This window comes from Rhipicephalus microplus, chromosome 3 (assembly GCF_043290135.1).
Source record: "Rhipicephalus microplus isolate Deutch F79 chromosome 3, USDA_Rmic, whole genome shotgun sequence".
Taxonomy (NCBI): domain Eukaryota; kingdom Metazoa; phylum Arthropoda; class Arachnida; order Ixodida; family Ixodidae; genus Rhipicephalus; species Rhipicephalus microplus.
Genome location: NC_134702.1, coordinates 121966231 through 121983839, shown reverse-complemented (window position 1 = coordinate 121983839; position 17609 = coordinate 121966231).

The window sequence follows — 17609 nt, the reverse complement described above, 5'->3', positions numbered from 1 at the left end:
ACCGACCGATCCGATTGTTCGGGCTCAGAGGAGCCCATGCCGACAGGTGGGCTCTCCCTTTTACTCGCTCCGAAGAGCAATGCAGCAAGACTGCTCAGGACCATCCAGTGTCACCACTGGCAGAAATGCAGCAAACAAGCCAACGCACTGCATAGCAGACTCTGGCCAATAAGCCTGCGGGGCACATCTCCGCACCACAAGTAGAAGGCACTGGCAACCCGCGCAAGAACAGCCTGCACCTTTAGGTGGTATAGGGTGTTCTCTGAATCGAAAAGCCACGGCTCCAACTTGACTAGATTACAGGGGGACGCAACAACACAAACCTTGCCGACACTTCTGAATCACCAATAGATTTGGATCAGTCGCAAAGCAGCAGCGAGATCAAAACCTCACATCACGGCCTCTTAATTTGCTGGAATACAGCGTCTTCGAAGTTTCGGGTCCTTAGCGGAACGTAGCTTGAAACCTCTCACAAACACAGCCATTCCATACCGAGTCCTCCGAGAAGTTGCATTGCAGGTGCTTACCAAATCATTCAGCCAAGCCAGCACAGTTCCTTTCCCAGTTGGTAAGCTACCTAAGCCAGCATGATAATTGTGGAACTCTTCCTTGGATGATCGCCAGTTGTAATCAGTTTATGAACGGCACCCACTCAGTGTGCTATATAATCGACCACATCAACTCTAGGCAATGGAGTAGAGAGGCTCAACACAGATCGCCGTTGTGTAAAATCCGGGTAGCCTGTCCTAGACATACAGCGTCGCAAACCTCACTCAAGCCTCGGGCATGTTGTGGTTGGTCTTCTGCCACAAGGCTGATATTTCTTGAATGTATACCTAGTAGGGCTTGGTTGGCGTCTGATTACGCACAGTAAATTGTTTCTAGGCAGCAATCTGTTCTCCAAAGTGGTTGCCTAAAAGGTCGCATAGCAGTTTGCCCTTATTGCAAAAAACGGCATCCCAAGCGTAATTCGAGTACGTTTATTGGCACTGCATGGTACACGCTGGAGAGACTGGTACACACTGGCATTACCTGGTACTAAGCTGGGTGCACTGGGAAATAGCTGTGTTGCACTGGTAGGGACGCTGGATTAATCGCTGTGATGCTAGTGCACACTGGAAAGCACTGGAAGTGCTTCCAGTGTGCACTAGCATCACTTTGACGCATCACTTTGACGCAATTGATGCACTAGCATCAATTTTGACTGGCAAGCGCTGGTGCTTACTGGAGCATGCACTGTTTCTACCAGCGCAGCATGCAGAATAATGTAGCTTGTGCCATGGTATGATTCAGTGTCGTTGAATATAAAACGCTTTATTCGACGGCATGTATAAATGCTACCCCAACAGATCCCGAGCATACGTAATATTTGCGGTGCACGTAGGTATCACAGCAATTAATGCACCTTTTCCGCATGACCTCGGCGTATACCGGCCATCTTCGCATCGTTTTGTGTATTGCTGGAACGATTCCGTGTTGCAGTGTTTGTAGGCCTGGAGCTGGACGCCACTCCCAAAAAAAACAGAAAATTGTTCATGCCACACGTTTGACGTACGCAAATGAGCTCTCTCGATCGCTTCGCAAGGTTTCCCAGTGGAGGCGAGAGAAACATCTGTCGTTCGATTCCGCCACACTGCGTAAATAGATGTCTGACCATGCGTATCCTTCAACTTACTCCAGGTAACAGTTAGAAAAGTTCCGAAGCTCAAATTCAGAAAAGTCAACCATTCCAACTCACCGCATCGAGAGCGGTCTTACCCAGTGTCCGGCCCAGCGAGCATTGGGCCTATCGTGCGGGCTGCGTCGGTGTTACCGGCACTTATTGCTTTGTGTACACACAATTTTAAAGTGTGAGAATAACTGTAAAGTATAGTTTAGAAATCCATGAACCTAAATGAACTAGTTTGCCTTGTCTTGATGTCTGCACAAGGAGCGCTGACAATCGATGTGCCGTGCTTTCAGCTGCGCGGGCTGTCATCGAAAGCGTCTGGCCGCACTTAGGTGGTACTTCTCTGACTGATATGTAAGAACACGGCATTTCCTGTTGGTAATTTGGTACGCCTTCGTGAACTGGCTGCCCGGCATACGTTTTCAGCGGATTGAATTAGTATTTTTGGGCGTTTATTTAGTTATTGGGATTGATATAACTACGAATGTGCAAACTGGCACACCCGCTGTATACTGCCAGCGGTGGCCAGAAATACAGCTATCGCTGGGGATCGCCGCTGTGGAAAAGCATGCATGATATGACTGACCTTCTACTTACTTCAGGTACAGATAAGGTAACAGTTAGAAATGTTGTGAAGCTGAAGTGCAGAAACTTCAAGCATCGAAACTCAGCTGCCTCGAGAGCGGCCTTTTGCACCGTCCCAGCGAGCATTAGGCTTATAGTGGCGGCCGCGTCGGTGTACATGCTGCTGGCGCTTTTTGCTTTAGGTGGGCACAATTAGAAAGTGTAAGAACAACTGTAAAATACAGTTTATACATCCATGAGCCTAAATCAACATTTTCTACGCTTGTGCGCTGCCCGCACGAGGAGCGATGACGATCAATGTGTCGTGCTTTGAGCAAAGCAGGCTGTCGCCGAAAGCTTCATGCCAAACGTCGTAGCCGGTACTTTTCTGACTCGTATTTAACAACACGCAATTTCGAGTTGGTACTTTGGCACGCCTTAGTGAACTAACACAATGGCATGCTTTCCAAGTGGATTGCATTAGTATTTTCTTCAGCAGTTTCTTAGTAGCAGGTATTGATATAACTGCAAATCTGTACACTGGCACGCCCGGTGTATTCTGCTACATTGTCCCTCGCGCGAGAAAAATACTCAGTATTCAATCGTGTCTGCGCATATGTACCGAACAAGTCGTCTGGAATAATCTAAACATGTTGACCAGTAGCAAGTGCGAGAAGTGACTGTCATAGAAGAAAAAAATATCGGCAACAACAATCCGCACCTCCTCTTCCAGTTCATTTGAGATTTTTGAGAGTTAAGATTGGATTCTTCGAAAAACTTTGCGCCCTTCCCAATATCCGCACGTCGTTTTGGTTCCCGAACCCGTTCGCCACTGTCGAATGAAGACGCAATTGTCATTTACAAAAGAATATGGCGTTAATCTTGACTGTGCGGCTTGTCAACATAAAGACGAAAGGCGTGTTTTAGGGTAAAAAGTAATGTACAACCCAACCAACATGTTCTGTCATGGCTTAGTGAATAGAGTTGTAGGGTTGTAATTCAAAGGTCACCAGTTCAAATCCGGTCGTGGGGTATTATATTTCTTTATGATTTCTTTATTTTTGTTGTTAATGTGGAAATATTGCTTCTTTCACTTCTGTATTTATTTCTTTATTTATGACAAAAGGGCACCCCCCGTTTTAATCATGTGAAGCCATTTTGCGCCGAGTACCTGGCGCCGGTACTGGGACGCTGCCACTCCAGCGTCCCAGTACCAGCGCAATTCTGAGCCACAATCAGGTATGGCGCTGAACGCTAGTAGCCAGTAGCGCTGGTTTTTGCAATAGCAGATATCCTCCACCGTAACCTCTTGCTCGTGGGTCTCAAATAGACACGAGGGGTTCGTCAAATAGAACAGAAAATTTGCCGAAATAACAGTTAAGTCCCAGCCATATTGGTTGCTTGCGCACTCGCGTTCATGTTGAGCATCATATACATATTGATCTTGCTCTCGCCAGTAAAGGCACCGGGATCGAAGGGTTGCGTTATAGTGACGTAGCCGCTCGTTGTCGGTGATGTTGCCGACGTGGTTCGCGAAGGTGTGCCTTAACGTGGGGCATTAGTAGTAAACAGCAGGAGAGGCCCACTGCTGAGCTCTGTCATCAGAAAAGTACCCAAAACATCTACCCAAGATGTTACTTGGCAATACTATTAATTAAGTCCCAAGCCACACTACAGTTTCATCCGGAACGTTAACTTCTTCAACTTCCTTCTAGACGCCTAATAAGAATGTGTTGCACTGTGCACTGAGAACGCCAGTGAAAAGCCCGTGTGATATCGGTTATCAAACGAGCCATCACGTAAGACCGTCGTCACGATAAAGCACTTTAAAAGCAGACTATTCCTTCAATAAAACGGCATTAGATCCTGTCTGGTCTCGGCGTCCGTGTCTTTCCTCGGCCATGATAGAACAACTGGCGACGAAGATGGGATTATAGTACGATCCTGAAGCAGGCACCGGCACAGCGGTTGAAGCGGAACGGACGACTGGCCCCAGCACAGAAGACAAGCGTTTCAAAATGGCGATTCCGCTAGCTTCGCAACGTTTCGGAAGCATGCCAGAGTTTAACCCGAGCAGCGACGACATCAAGTCGTATTTCTAGAGGTTTGAGAACTTTGTGGCACTTAATGAGGTTCCGGAGCTAAAGAAGCTGAGACTGTTCTTGAACGTAGTAGGAAGAAGAGTGTACGGGAAGCTCCAGAAAATTTTAGTCCCTGACAGACCTACTGACAAAACCTTCACAGAAATACAGGAAGTTCTAGCACAACACTACAGTCCTGAGTATTCTGTAATCGCCGAGCGTTGCAAGTTCAACAAACGCATGCAGAAGGAAGGAGAATGCGTCAAAGTATTCATGACAGAATTGAAACATTTGGCGCGCAGTTGCGAGTTCAAGGCATTTCTAAACGATGCGTTAAGGGATAGACTCGTGGCAGGACTGCGGGACCAAGAGACTTGAAGAATATTGTTCAAAACTGAAAATTTAACCGTTGAAAAAGCGTGCAAAATTGCACTCAAAAACAAACTTGCTGCCAAGCAAACCATGGAGCTACATTCTAAAGTAGAATGCTCGACCGATATTAATGCGGTCAGAAGGAAAACACAAGCAAAAACCAGGCCGTCGACACATAAGAACGAACAGGGTCAAACGAAGACCACTTGTTATCGCTCTGGGAAAGGGCACGACGCAGACAGGTGCTGGTATCGCAACGCGAAGTGCCGCGCGTGTGCTAAAACAGGGCATCTGCAAACGATGTGTCGAGAAAAGAAAAACTGTCCGGTGAACTACGCTGAAGCGACAGACGATACGTCTGTCGACTGCACACATCACGACATCACGTCGTGATGTTTGCTAGAGATGGGAAACGAGGCTACAAAGTGTCTTTGCTGATTGAAGGGAAGCCTATTTCTATGCTTTTGGATACGGGTGCAGCTGTCACATTGATGCCTGCAAGTACGTTCAAGCAATGATTTTCGCAAACTGCATGCAAACCAAAAAAAGGCAGTGTTGAAAACGTATACAGGAAAGCCTGTAAAGCTGAGAGGACAGGCGACCGTAATTGTCGAGCATAACGGCTGCAAAACAGAGCTTCCGCTACATATGATAAAGGACCAGGGCAAGGCTATGCCTATGCTTCTAGGGCGAGATTGGCTTGAAAAGTTGCAACTTGAATGGAATACCGTCAGTGCTGTCACACAAAGCACGGATGTCCGTTCTCTGTGGGAAAAATTTCCAGAAGTCTTCCGTACGACCCCGGGAATAGTTGGCAACTTCGAAGCCAAAATAGCCGATGACCCAAATGCTACGTCTGTGTCCTGCAAAGCCTGGTCTATGCCTTTTGCTACAAAAGAGGCAGTCAGCGAAGAACTTCGGAAACTACAGAGTGAAGACATCTTAAAGAAAGTAACTACGAGCCAGTGGGCGACTCCCATCGTACCAGTTCCGAAGCGTGGAAGCGGAATCTGAATTTGCGGAGGCTACAAAAAACAATCAATTGAATACTCAACGCTGATTGATATCTACTACCGCTTCCTGAGGATTTATAATCCATGCTAGCTGGGGCAAATTCTTTTGCGTGCTGGACTTATCTTCGGCGTACCAGCAAATGCCTCTCAGTGAAGAGTCTAAGCGACTGCTCACGATAAACACGCATCAAGGCTTATACGAATTCCAAAGACTTCCATTTGGAATTGCGAGCGCACCGGCCTTATTTCAGGCTATGATAGACAAAGTCCTAGAAGGAATTCCTAACGTAAGATGCTATATAGACGACGTCATCATCACTGGCTACAGTGCAAAATACTGCTACACAACTGCCACAAATGTCCTGAAAGCACTCAGCGACTACAACATAACGCTAAAGGAAGAAAAATGCAAATTTTTTTCGTGATTCTGTGGTTTACCTCGGGCACAAGGTCTCGGAGGAGGGCATCTACCCCACCGCTGAAAAAATAAATGCAGTGCGAGATGCGCCAGAGCCCAGTAACATCACGGATCTGAGGGCCTACTTGGGTCTTCTAAACTTCTATGGCAAATTCTTGCGGAATTTGGCAACACCACTTTATGAGCTTCTGTGAGTGTGGTAGCACCGCGTTATGAGCTTCTTCAAAAAGACCACAAGTGGGAATGGACGTGACAGTGCAAGAAGGCATTCGAAGAAACTTGGGAAATAATTCTGAACAGCGGGGTATTAGCCTTCTTCGACGTCACAAAACCAGTCGGACTTAGTTGCGATTCTTCCGCTTACTGCTTGGGAGCTGTGATTTTCCACGAAATGCCTGACGGAACCAAACGACCGATCGCATTCGCTTCGTGCACATTACCCAGCAGTGAACGCAACTATGCTCAAGGAGACAAAGAAGCTCTCGCACTCATATTTGGGTGGCGACGATTCCATCGCTACTTGTATGGCCGCAAATTCAGCCTGTACACCGACCATCTGCCGCTTCTTGGGCTTCTTGGCGCGATAAGCCTCTGCCATCATTAGCAGCTGCACGAATGCAGATATGGGCACTGACGTTGACAGCGTATCAGTACGATCTCATGTTCCGGAACGGCAAGAAAATGCAAGTCGCTAACGCGCTATCACGGCTACCACTGTCTACAAGTTTTGGGAACGACGAACTGGAGTGTTTAGCTGTTTTCGACGCAACCCCGCTGACAGCGAAAGACGTTGCTCAAGGAACTGAACGAGACACTGTTTTAACACGTGTTTTAAGCTCCGTTCTTCAGGTTGGCCACAGCATTACCTTGACGAACTGCGACCGTTTTTCATACACAGAGATCACCTGTCTGCACAGCAGGGGTGCTTGACTAGGAGCAATCGAGTTATCGTGCCAGAAACTCCGCAAGCTCATGTTCTTTCAATGCTGCATGAGGGACATCCAGGGATGAGTCGTATGACGATGCTTGCACGGTCGTACGTGTGGTGGCCTTCACTCGAAAAAAGACGTAGAAGACACCGTCCGGAATTGTCAAGTCTACCAAAGTACTCGTCCAGCAAAGTCGACAGGTCCTCTACAACCCTGGTGGTATCCAACAAAAGGCTGTGAGATGATTGACGCCGACTACGCTGTCAAAGACGGTGTAAATCTACTCGTTCTTGTAGACGTGTACTCTAAGTGGGTTGAATGAAGTGTTTGTTATGCCATCGAATACAACCACCAGAACCTTGGAAAAACTGGACACGTTATTCGCCGCATACGGCTACCCTGAAGAAACTGTAACCGACAACGGTCCACAGTTTACTTCGGATGGCTTTTGAGAGTTCTTGAGGCACAGGGGTATCAAGCATACTAGGACCCCTCCTTGTCATGCCGCTTCTAATGGAGCCGCAGAACAACTGGTAAGAACGACCAAGGAAGCTGTCTTGAAGCAGGTTCTGAGCGATCAACATGCTGGAGTGAAGAACACAGTACAAGAACGTCTTAACAAATTTCTTTCTTCGTATAGACACACCCCCCCCCCCTCGATGACTTCCTGGACGCCTGCTGAAGTTTTCCTTAAGCGCCTGCCCCGAATTACATTGTCTCTTCTTAAACCAAGCTTTGCAGGAGACATGGCGGAACACCTGAAACAAGACACGGAGTGACGTAATCGCCACAAATGAGCCGCTGGCTTTTTCTCCATGGGATACAGTGTACGTAAAGACCACTTGTGGTGAGCCGGTATCATGGCAAGAAGGTACTGTTAAGCAAGTTCTCAGCCCAGTCACGTACATGATTAGGGTTCAAGGGTGACCACAGTTCACTCACGTGGGTCACTTGCGACAGAAGAAAACTAGCGTATGGACCGAAGTCCCTAGTAATGCGGCATCCGCAACTGGTTCGCAGAATGATAGAGGAATCCGCCGAGGAGGATCAAAAGTGCCAAGAAGCCTTTTGCAGGATTCGTCTTTTCGAGAAGTCTTTTCGAGAGGCAACGTGTCATGCGAACCTTGGCCAGGAAGACGAGATCCAACTCAGGCAACCTCATCAGAGTTAGGAGATTCCAGCGATGACAAGACTCCACAGGTCCTACCAACAGAACCACCTCTAGACGCGTCATCAGGTACAGAAAGAGGGAATGCAGGGCTTAACAAGACCGGATCTAGCTCCCCAGCAGTTGAGCAGCCTATTCCTACAGGCAACGAGTCATCGTCAGCATTACCGCGACAAGGCACCCACGCGCGATAGCCTCCTGACCGGTACGCTGCAAAAGACTTCACGAAAAGAGCAAGTTTAAAAAATTACTGTTGTTTCACTAAGAAGGCAAAAGTGTGACATCGGTTATCAAACGAGCCATGACGTAAGACCGTCGTCACGATAAAGCGCTTTAAAAGCAGATAATTTTTTCGATAAAGCGGCATTCGTTCCTGTCTTGTTCCGGCGTCCGTGTCTTTCCTCGGCCACGATCGAACAGCCCGAACAACACGAATCTCTAAGACTGCGTTTTCCAACGAACGTGCCCAGACTAACAAAAAGTATTAAGTGTGTTGGGCAAGACTGAAACGAATATTGTCAATAAATGAGGCTAGAGTGTCACGAAAGTTATGGCAATAAATCGGGCTAGAGTGCAGACAGTTATCTTGATGTATTGGGCTAGACTATGAGGAAACAACGCCAGACCCGCACGGAACACGGAGAACAGTCACCGGGAACCCTCTACATCCTATGTCACCATATAGTTTGTGTAGTTAGGAGGCATTCACTCTGCCATCTTTCGTCCTTCTTTGGAGATGCGTGGTACTCGCTAAATACTTGCAAACAATTTCAGTGCTATTTTTGGTGCTGGGCTAAAGAAGATGAAAAATTATGCTCGAAGTGAGTGTGTGCCACGGTTGGTGAACAAGAACACGGTACTTTTTACGACATCAAGCCTCCCTAAGGCCAGTTTCAAGAACCGGCGTGGTTCTGTGTTAGAATACAGGGCTAGCACGAAGTAAACCCGTATTCGATTCCCATAGTGTCCATAATGTTTTCATATACATAGTGTGTTTTTTGTATTTCACGCGGTATTGGTTGCAGACACCGGTGGTGCCGGCAGTGGACAATTACGACGCATGAAATTATTCTTGTGGTCTCTCTTACTGCTGCCTCTATAAAAAAATTCGTCAATGCAGGGGGCTAGCCTGCTACGAAAAGAGGGTACTTGACTTAACCCATGATGGTGGTATTATAATTGAATATTGAGATACTTAGCAAGATTCAACTTACCTTGGGGATCCATGTTACGCGAAGGAAGCACATGCAAGGTGAATGTGTTTTATTTTTATATTTAGGGAGATGTTATAAAGTGGCAATATATATGGGCAAATACACGCGCACTCATACGTTAAACTGTTTCATATGTTTTACTTGTATATTAAGAGATGTTTGCAACTGCGAAACGGTGCCAACAGGAACATGAGTACTAGCAACAACAAAAGCGATAAGCTGATTTGAAGGGCTTATGCTCGTGAAGATAGCAGTCCTGGACACTGCTACATAACTCAACTTCAGTGCATGGTACCTAACTACACTTTACGTTACCCGACGCATTGGCTGTTTCATAGAAGTGCACATGTAATGTTTATAAAATTTGATAGCCAGTATTGCAACCCCAATGAACGTTTCACAAATGTTAGAGTCTATTTGCACATTATTTCCGAGACCTGGCGTGGCTCTGTGATAGAATACTGGATTGTCACACAGAATGCTAGGGTTCTATTCCTGCCAATACAATGACACTTATTCTTTGCATTCATCTGGTCAAGGCTCCCGAAGTCAGCTTTTTCTCAACTTTCAAGAGTTACAATTGCCCATGTGTGTTGTCCCAGTTCCTGGGTAGACATGAAATGCCTATCACCTTTGGAACATACCGACATACCAGTGGCACATACCCGCCCCCTGGTATGTGCTACTGTTTTTAGGAAGAGAGAGAGAGAGAAACGAACTTCATTTTGCGATCCTGCGTGGGGAGAGTGCGAGCACCGCGCAGGGTTCCGTACCCTCCTGTCTATCTAGACCTCAACCATGGCAGGCCCAGCGCGAACTACTATTGACGATGTACGCGAAGACATTCTGACAAAATTCATGTCATGATCAGCGTGTCGTATTAGTCGGACCATCTTACCCGCCCATACCAATTTTGGTTTACACCAAGTTAAGCGGGGGATCAAGAGAGCACGCAGGCAGAGGCGGCTAGATTGGATGAATGGATGGATGGATGGATGGTTGGATGGATGGACGAACGGACGGACGGACGAATGGATGAATGGATGGATGGATGGACAAATGGATGGACGGACGGATGGACGGACGTCCAAAGTTTTTGCAATACGCTAAGAACTACTTCGCAATATTTATCAAGTGATCCGTTGCAGTGACATAAGAGTGCCCATCGTCCTCGTGTGTGTGTGGCCAGGTTAGGGGTTTTTCATGCAGACGAGATGCTAGACGGTGAAACAAAGTGCGACACCAAGACGACAATTATCTGAATGAGGCCTTGAAAACCGTTTTGTGGGTATTTCTTCCGATCATCCTCGTTTCGGTGTAGTGCAGTGACTCATCATGCATCATGATTTCCCTCAAGTTTATGATACTAAGTCGTAAACGCTCGTGTACTGCACGATGTTAGCGTAGGCTGAAAGAACAGAAATATTTTAAATTGCTAAAGCCTTCAAATAAAGCATTCCTCACAATCATGTAGCGATTGAGGAACTCTGCAGCCCTAAATCTACATTACTATATTATAACTATTACAATAATAATATTATTATTATATATATTTTCACATGATATCAATATTATTTTAATCAATTATTGTCAAGCAGGAGCATTTTGTATTCATTGCGGTTACTTGCATGAGTTTTCGTTCCTTAGTTTTCGAGTGATGTTTGTTTTATTCAACACGTAATATTCGCTTTACCAGAGCCATTTCACACCTCTTCTTTAATACAAACGGGAAGAGTCCGTAAAAATTGCAATAGCCTGCGTATGCCACCATTTACTCTGCTGACCGTGCCGCCGTGCGCTAAGCTGTAGCGTAATGTTAACAGGCGTCGTAAACGCGATGCCGCTGATGTTAGTTTTTGTTTGACACTTGGAACATATATGCTATAGAGAGTGCCACCGTGAGACACCTAAATAACACTAGAGCCCTTTGTGATAATTTTTTTGGGGCCTCTGCGCATGAGGCATACGAGTATTTCAATTTAAATTGACAAGGCGCCTCAAAATTAATGTGTCACGGTGCACCTCTTTTACAAGGCGCTTTATAGAACGGGGTAACCACTTTCAAACTGTTTTCGGCACGTGAATGGCTCATTTTAAGGAAGGCATTAGCAGCTCGCGCAGCCACGTGATACTTTCTGCACTTCAATAAACGTCCTTGAATAACAGCCATTACATGATTGATTGATTGATTTGTCGGGTTTAACGTCCCAAAACCACCATATGATTATGAGAGACGCCGTAGTGGAGGACTCCGGAAATTTCGACCACCTGGGGTTCTTTAACGTGCACCCAAATCTGAGCACACGGGCCTACAACATTTCCGCCTCCATCGGAAATGCAGCCGCCACAGCCAGGATTTGATCCCGCGACCTGCGGGTCAGCAGCCGAGTACCTTAGCCACTAGACCACCGTGGCGGGGCCAGCCATTACATGTATTTGGCTGGTATGTTCAGTAGAGATGTCAACTTATATGTAGACTGAAGAAGGCCCTGTCTACAAAATAGTGATTACACTTCAGCCTTCCCGAGCAGTTGCGCGCACGCGTGCCCCCTGTAAGTTTTTTTTTATTCAGGACGAGGGAGTGTTTAACTGCTAAAATGACGCCAGAAACATTGTGCTAGAGATAAACATCAAAATACTGTGATGCTCAACGTCGTCTATAGTTATAGATGAGTGACGCATACAAGATATAAAGTGAACCATCGTGTAAAAAGAAGGATATCTCACATGTCGTTGGAATGGGTAGCCGAAAAAAAAACTTTCTCTGATTTGGAAAACATAGTGAATTTAGTATAAATGTTCCACATACCTGCTGTGACGTACGGTGTTGTGTGTTGTCCCAATTTCCAAATTGACATTCCAGACCCCTTGTTCCAGTCGACTGTGTTTCTCTCTATCCATCGCACTACAGTAAGAAGAAAAAAATTAGTGATCTTCACAGCAATAACTATCTGCGGTTTTTACGTGCAGTAACCAAGACAATTAGAGTTATTTATCGGGCTCATAAATGAAAGCACACGGACTTCTAAGTACCCTCTGTCGATATGAAACTTCTCCGACCAGAATAAAACGCGTGGCTTCTGTGTCCCCAGTCAAGCGCTGCAACCAATTCACAACAGCAACTCGCTATCCACTGCAAAATATTTCATTGTGATCATTATAATCATCATCTTGACTATGCCTAGTGTAGGACAACGGTTTCTGTCATCCGCCAAACATTTGTTCAGCTGAATCAACGCCATTTACGCAAAACACATGACCACTAGTGCATAACAGAACGTAATTAATGTGACTAATCTAAGACAGGCGCCTCATATGCTCACATAGAAGCCCGAATGATAGGCAAAATTTCGGGCAGTGTGAGTGTGCAAAAATGGCAACACATCCATGATTGATTGATTGATTGATATGTGGGGTTTAACGTCCCAAAACCACTATATGATTATGAGAGACGCCGTAGTCGAGGGCTCCGGAAATTTAGACCACCTGGGGTTCTTTAACGTGCACCTAAATCTGAGCACACGGGCCTACAACATTTTCGCCTCCATCGGAAATGCAGCCGCCGCAGCCGGGATTCGAACCCGCGCCCTGCGGGTCAGCAGCCGAGTACCTTAGCCACTAGACCACCGCGGCGGGGCAAATGGCTACACATCCAGAAAAAATGCGAATGCCACGTAGTATCATGTATCGTCGAATTGAACCTGGATAGCACGCTAAGCACGTACTTTGTAGCGTGACATAAATGGCCTAAATGATCGATTTATGATCGATTTGTGTGGTTTAACGTTCCAAAACCACCATATGATTACGAGAGACTCCGGGAATTTCGACCACCTGAGGTTCTTTAACGTGCTCCCAAATGTGAATACGCGGGCCTACAACATTTCTGCCTCCATCGGAAATGCAGCCGCCACAGCCGGGATTCGATCCTGTGATCTGCGGATCAGCAGCCGAGTACCATAGCCACTAGACCACCACGGCAAGGCACGCGAGGAGTTCGAAGTCATTGAATTGAGCCGGTTGCACCGTATTGCTCCTCACTGCGCAACAAGGTGTGCGTGCCCTTGTACTTTCCTAGAAGAAGGTCTGACTGCATGTTCGGGGACGAAGTGGAGGAGGACAATTCTGTCGGAGGGACCTGAACTCAATTGTCTTTATTCGCAGGGAACATTGCGAAGATGGAGAGTATAAAACGCGAGCGCAGAGACGCTCGGTTGTGCTTCATCAGTTTCATGTCGCTCCACGTTACTCAACACTTGTAAGTACTGTACCTAAGCACTTCCTTTTTTCTACTCCGGCTTCTAAACTCATCTTCTCCTGTGAATCGGATGGCTGCAGCTAGGACCACGCTACCCAAGGTTGCCACAGTCACGGATGTTGTGGCATGTCCCAACACCTCATTCTGAAAACCAGTGAATGGCTGTGCAGATCGAGAAAGTCTGTTTCTTCAGTAAGAAACTCGCTAGAAAACGTTGCTTCCGTCCACGCTGTGAGGCGATATACGGGAAGGAAGTGATTCTTCGAGAGGAAGAAAAACACCCGATTTCTTTCTGCCATAAGGTGCCACGGCGCAAAGCCTAAAGATGGGGTAAAGGTCAAAACATATGCAGCATTTCTTCCAGCGTTTTAGGGGCGAAGCTCTCTTTAGCGGCACCCGTTCGTCCCTCGTAGCCGTTGGCAATGTATGATCAGATGGCAATGTGTGGTTTTACCATGCATTCCTATGGTGACATTACCTGTCGTACTGTGGAGCATGTATATTGTATGCGTGTGCTTTAATGCATGAGTTACTTTCACAGCACTTCCAAGCAGAGGGCACTATTTCTACTAAATGCTCTGCGTTGCTGTGTGGGAGAACACCCACTTGCCACGGGAATCGACCAGGCTTCGATCCCCACTCAGACTCGAAATTTTTAAAATTTTGTTTATTTCGATCATTCTCGATGTTTCGGTTACGCAAACATGCTCGTTTTTTTGCTCAACCAACGACGCCGGCACCGACACTGCCACCGCATTTTCCACAAAACGAGCTCTTTCAAGCTATCGCAATAATAGTCTCAGTAATATTATCGTCAACTGGCCCGTTGCCAAAGCACTCTCTGTGCCAAAGCGCCTTCTTTGAGCAAATCTGTTAATGATGTAAAATCTTTCTCCCACTAGCAGGCGCAGTTTCGCATCTGTGTAGTCACGTAGGTAAAGAAAAAAAAACAAAACATACTCACATTGTCTTTCGTAGCGTAATGTTTTCCTAGCGAATACGAGATCTTCGCCTCGACGCACTCCAGCCATGAGAAACAGCATTCCATAGTGCTCCTCGTTTGCATATGTGCTTTTGTAACTCCTATGTAGTAGCCAGGTTTCTTGTTCTTTGCTGTAGTTTATCTGTGATTAAAACAATTATTTGTCATACATTGATAATTTATTGCGATGGTGAAAAGAAAGAAAGTCACCACTGTTAGTTTTCGAGGTTTCATGAAGTAACAGCGTAAATTCATGATAGATTTTGTCAACATCATATCTCTCATAGAAATACGCTTTTTATATTTTTCTGGACCCCGGCATACAACACTTTCATTTTGAACAAATATTTGTGATACGTCTGAAGATATATGTCATGGTGAGAATGCGACAAGGTCAGTTCTCACTGTGCCAAAAATATGAAATTGACCTAATATTAGAATGAAATTGTAAGGTGTGTAATCAACTAGATCGTTTTGCCATCCTTCGGTGGGGAGTTGAGAAACTCCGTCACCCTTGATGCTTCCAGTGGTCTTCAGCGTTCGTCTTAAACGAGCTCTAAACGACACCAAGTTCAAAGGGGAGAAAGTAGTTTCCTTCTCGTTTATACTACGCTGTCTGCAAACGCTATCTAGTCGCCACCACCTTTATGATTGCAAGGCACGTTTATTGTCAACACACACTTGACAACGTGGCCATTGTTGAGCCAGTGATTACTTCGAGCTTATGAGCTGTTCGCTGCAACCTACGCTTGAGCAGTCGCAAACGCAGAAAACAGAGTGAAATCAATTTATTTTTCGTTCAGAACGGGCATGCGAACCCTCAGCAAAGCAGGTACGCGACAATTAAAACAGTTATCTCACCTAGGTTTACCAATAGGTAGATATACCTGTTTAACCCTGATATAGGTATATACCTGTTTCAGCCTGATATCAAGTAAACAAACAGCTAGTGCGACGCCGCACAGTGTTGGTTAAGTGGCTAATGTACTCAGCTGCTCACCCACAGCTCGTGGGATGGAATGCCGGCTGCAGCGGCTGCATTTTCGAAGGAGGTCGAAATGCTAAATGCCCGTGTGCTCATAATTGGGTGCACGTTAAACAAGCCCAGGTTGTGAAAATTTCTGGAGCCCTTCACTACGGCGTCCCTCATAATCGTATGGTGGTTTCGGGATGTTAAACTCCACATATGAAGCAAATAAATCGCAGGAAACTTCGTTTCGGTCAAGATTACCCCAGAACGATGCAGCAGTCGGAGGCACCTACCTAGCCCTCCCCCTTTTTTATGGCGATGTCCGTGACGTCGTGGCCCTTACATAGTCACATTGGCGTTTAACGGGAAAAGTCAAGCCTAGCAATGGAGACTACACGTACCTTGGTTTTGTGAGTTATATATGCCGGTACAGCTATCTCGAACAAAAGTTTGAAGTTATGCCAAAGCGTTTTCTAATGCTGCGACAAAATGCGTGGTTCTGATTACTTTGGCAGCTCAACTTCAATTAACGGTTTGTAAAAGCAGTGAGGATGGACAAAACATTTCATTGATAAAACAGTAAGTGACTAAGAAACTCCGCTTAGGCCACTCCACCATTTGCAATGAAGCATCGCAGAAGCGCGCATGAACTGTTTCATGACAGCATTAAAGGGCCAGTCAACAGACTACGACATTTTTTTTACACTCTCCAAACAAGCTCGCGTATCTTTTGTGCGCCTGACCAACCTCCTTCCACACGCAGTGACTTACACTCAGCAACCGGCGACGTTGACTTCATTACTTTTTTTGAGACCTGGTTTAGATTAATTGACAAGTTGTGTGCGGCGTCCCGTCACCGATTGCCGAGTTGACGTCACTGAGCGTGGAAAGAGGTTTGTGGCACGCGGCAAAAATGCGCCAGCTTTCCCTGTGCGTTTCGGAACCTGTTGACTGGCTCTTTAAAGAGATTTAGGACAACTATTCTCATTCGATGCGTTCCTATCACAGCGTTGTGATGAATTGGGCGCGCGCTTCACATCTAAAGTTGTAGATGCTAAGAGTTAAGAACCGTAATGAGACTTCATCACTTCACAGCATGCTTGCATGCCATATAACGCCCACACGTATGCATAGTCCTTATGTTAGCATTTTTCCAGCGAGAATTCGTTGCCTCACCGTCACTAATCTCCTAAAGCCGGCGAAATTTCGCTCGTCGAATCGAATAGAGATGATGGCTTCCACGCCCAACTCAAGAGAACCTCGCACCATCATCTCAACCGGATCTACAGTCTCAAGTCTTGTCGTGTTCTGGAAGTCCAGGTTCATGTCGATCATCCATCTCACCAGCTCTATTGTCTGTGAATAAGATTATTCAAGATAATATGAAATATAAGATGGTAATAAAATTGTAATATATATCGCTACAATACGGCGCATGGTAGGGTCCGAATGAAAAAGGAAAATAAAACGAGGCTTTCACCTCTGAATAGATTATAAAACCATAAAATATATTATATAGACACCCGCTGAAGTATCGGGCAGTCGTTTTTCATAATCCTTACTTCCAGCGCCGTGTTCAAACGCACAGCCTCTCCGATAGTTCCTAAATCGTGCTCTTCTTGCGAATTCCTGTGCATTCTTTTCGTACTTCTATGTAGTGTTTGAGCAAGCCACTGTAAGTGTGAAGGTGTGCGATTCTTGTGTGTTCTTTGTGCTTAGGCCGTGCGCTGCAAGTTTCAAGCTGCTTGCCACTCTCCGTATGAAATTCCAATATATTGTTATGCCTTCACCATCCTAACCAAACTTTGAAATGTTTTTTTTTACTCACGTTAAGCGCAAGAACCACGAGAAGCCACTTCAGAAGGCTATTGTGAAATACAACATCAGCCTATTTGTTAAGGACAATATTCTTTCATGGATACCTTCGACGCAAAAATTTTGGTGTGTCTGTCTGCACCATTGTCTATTTGT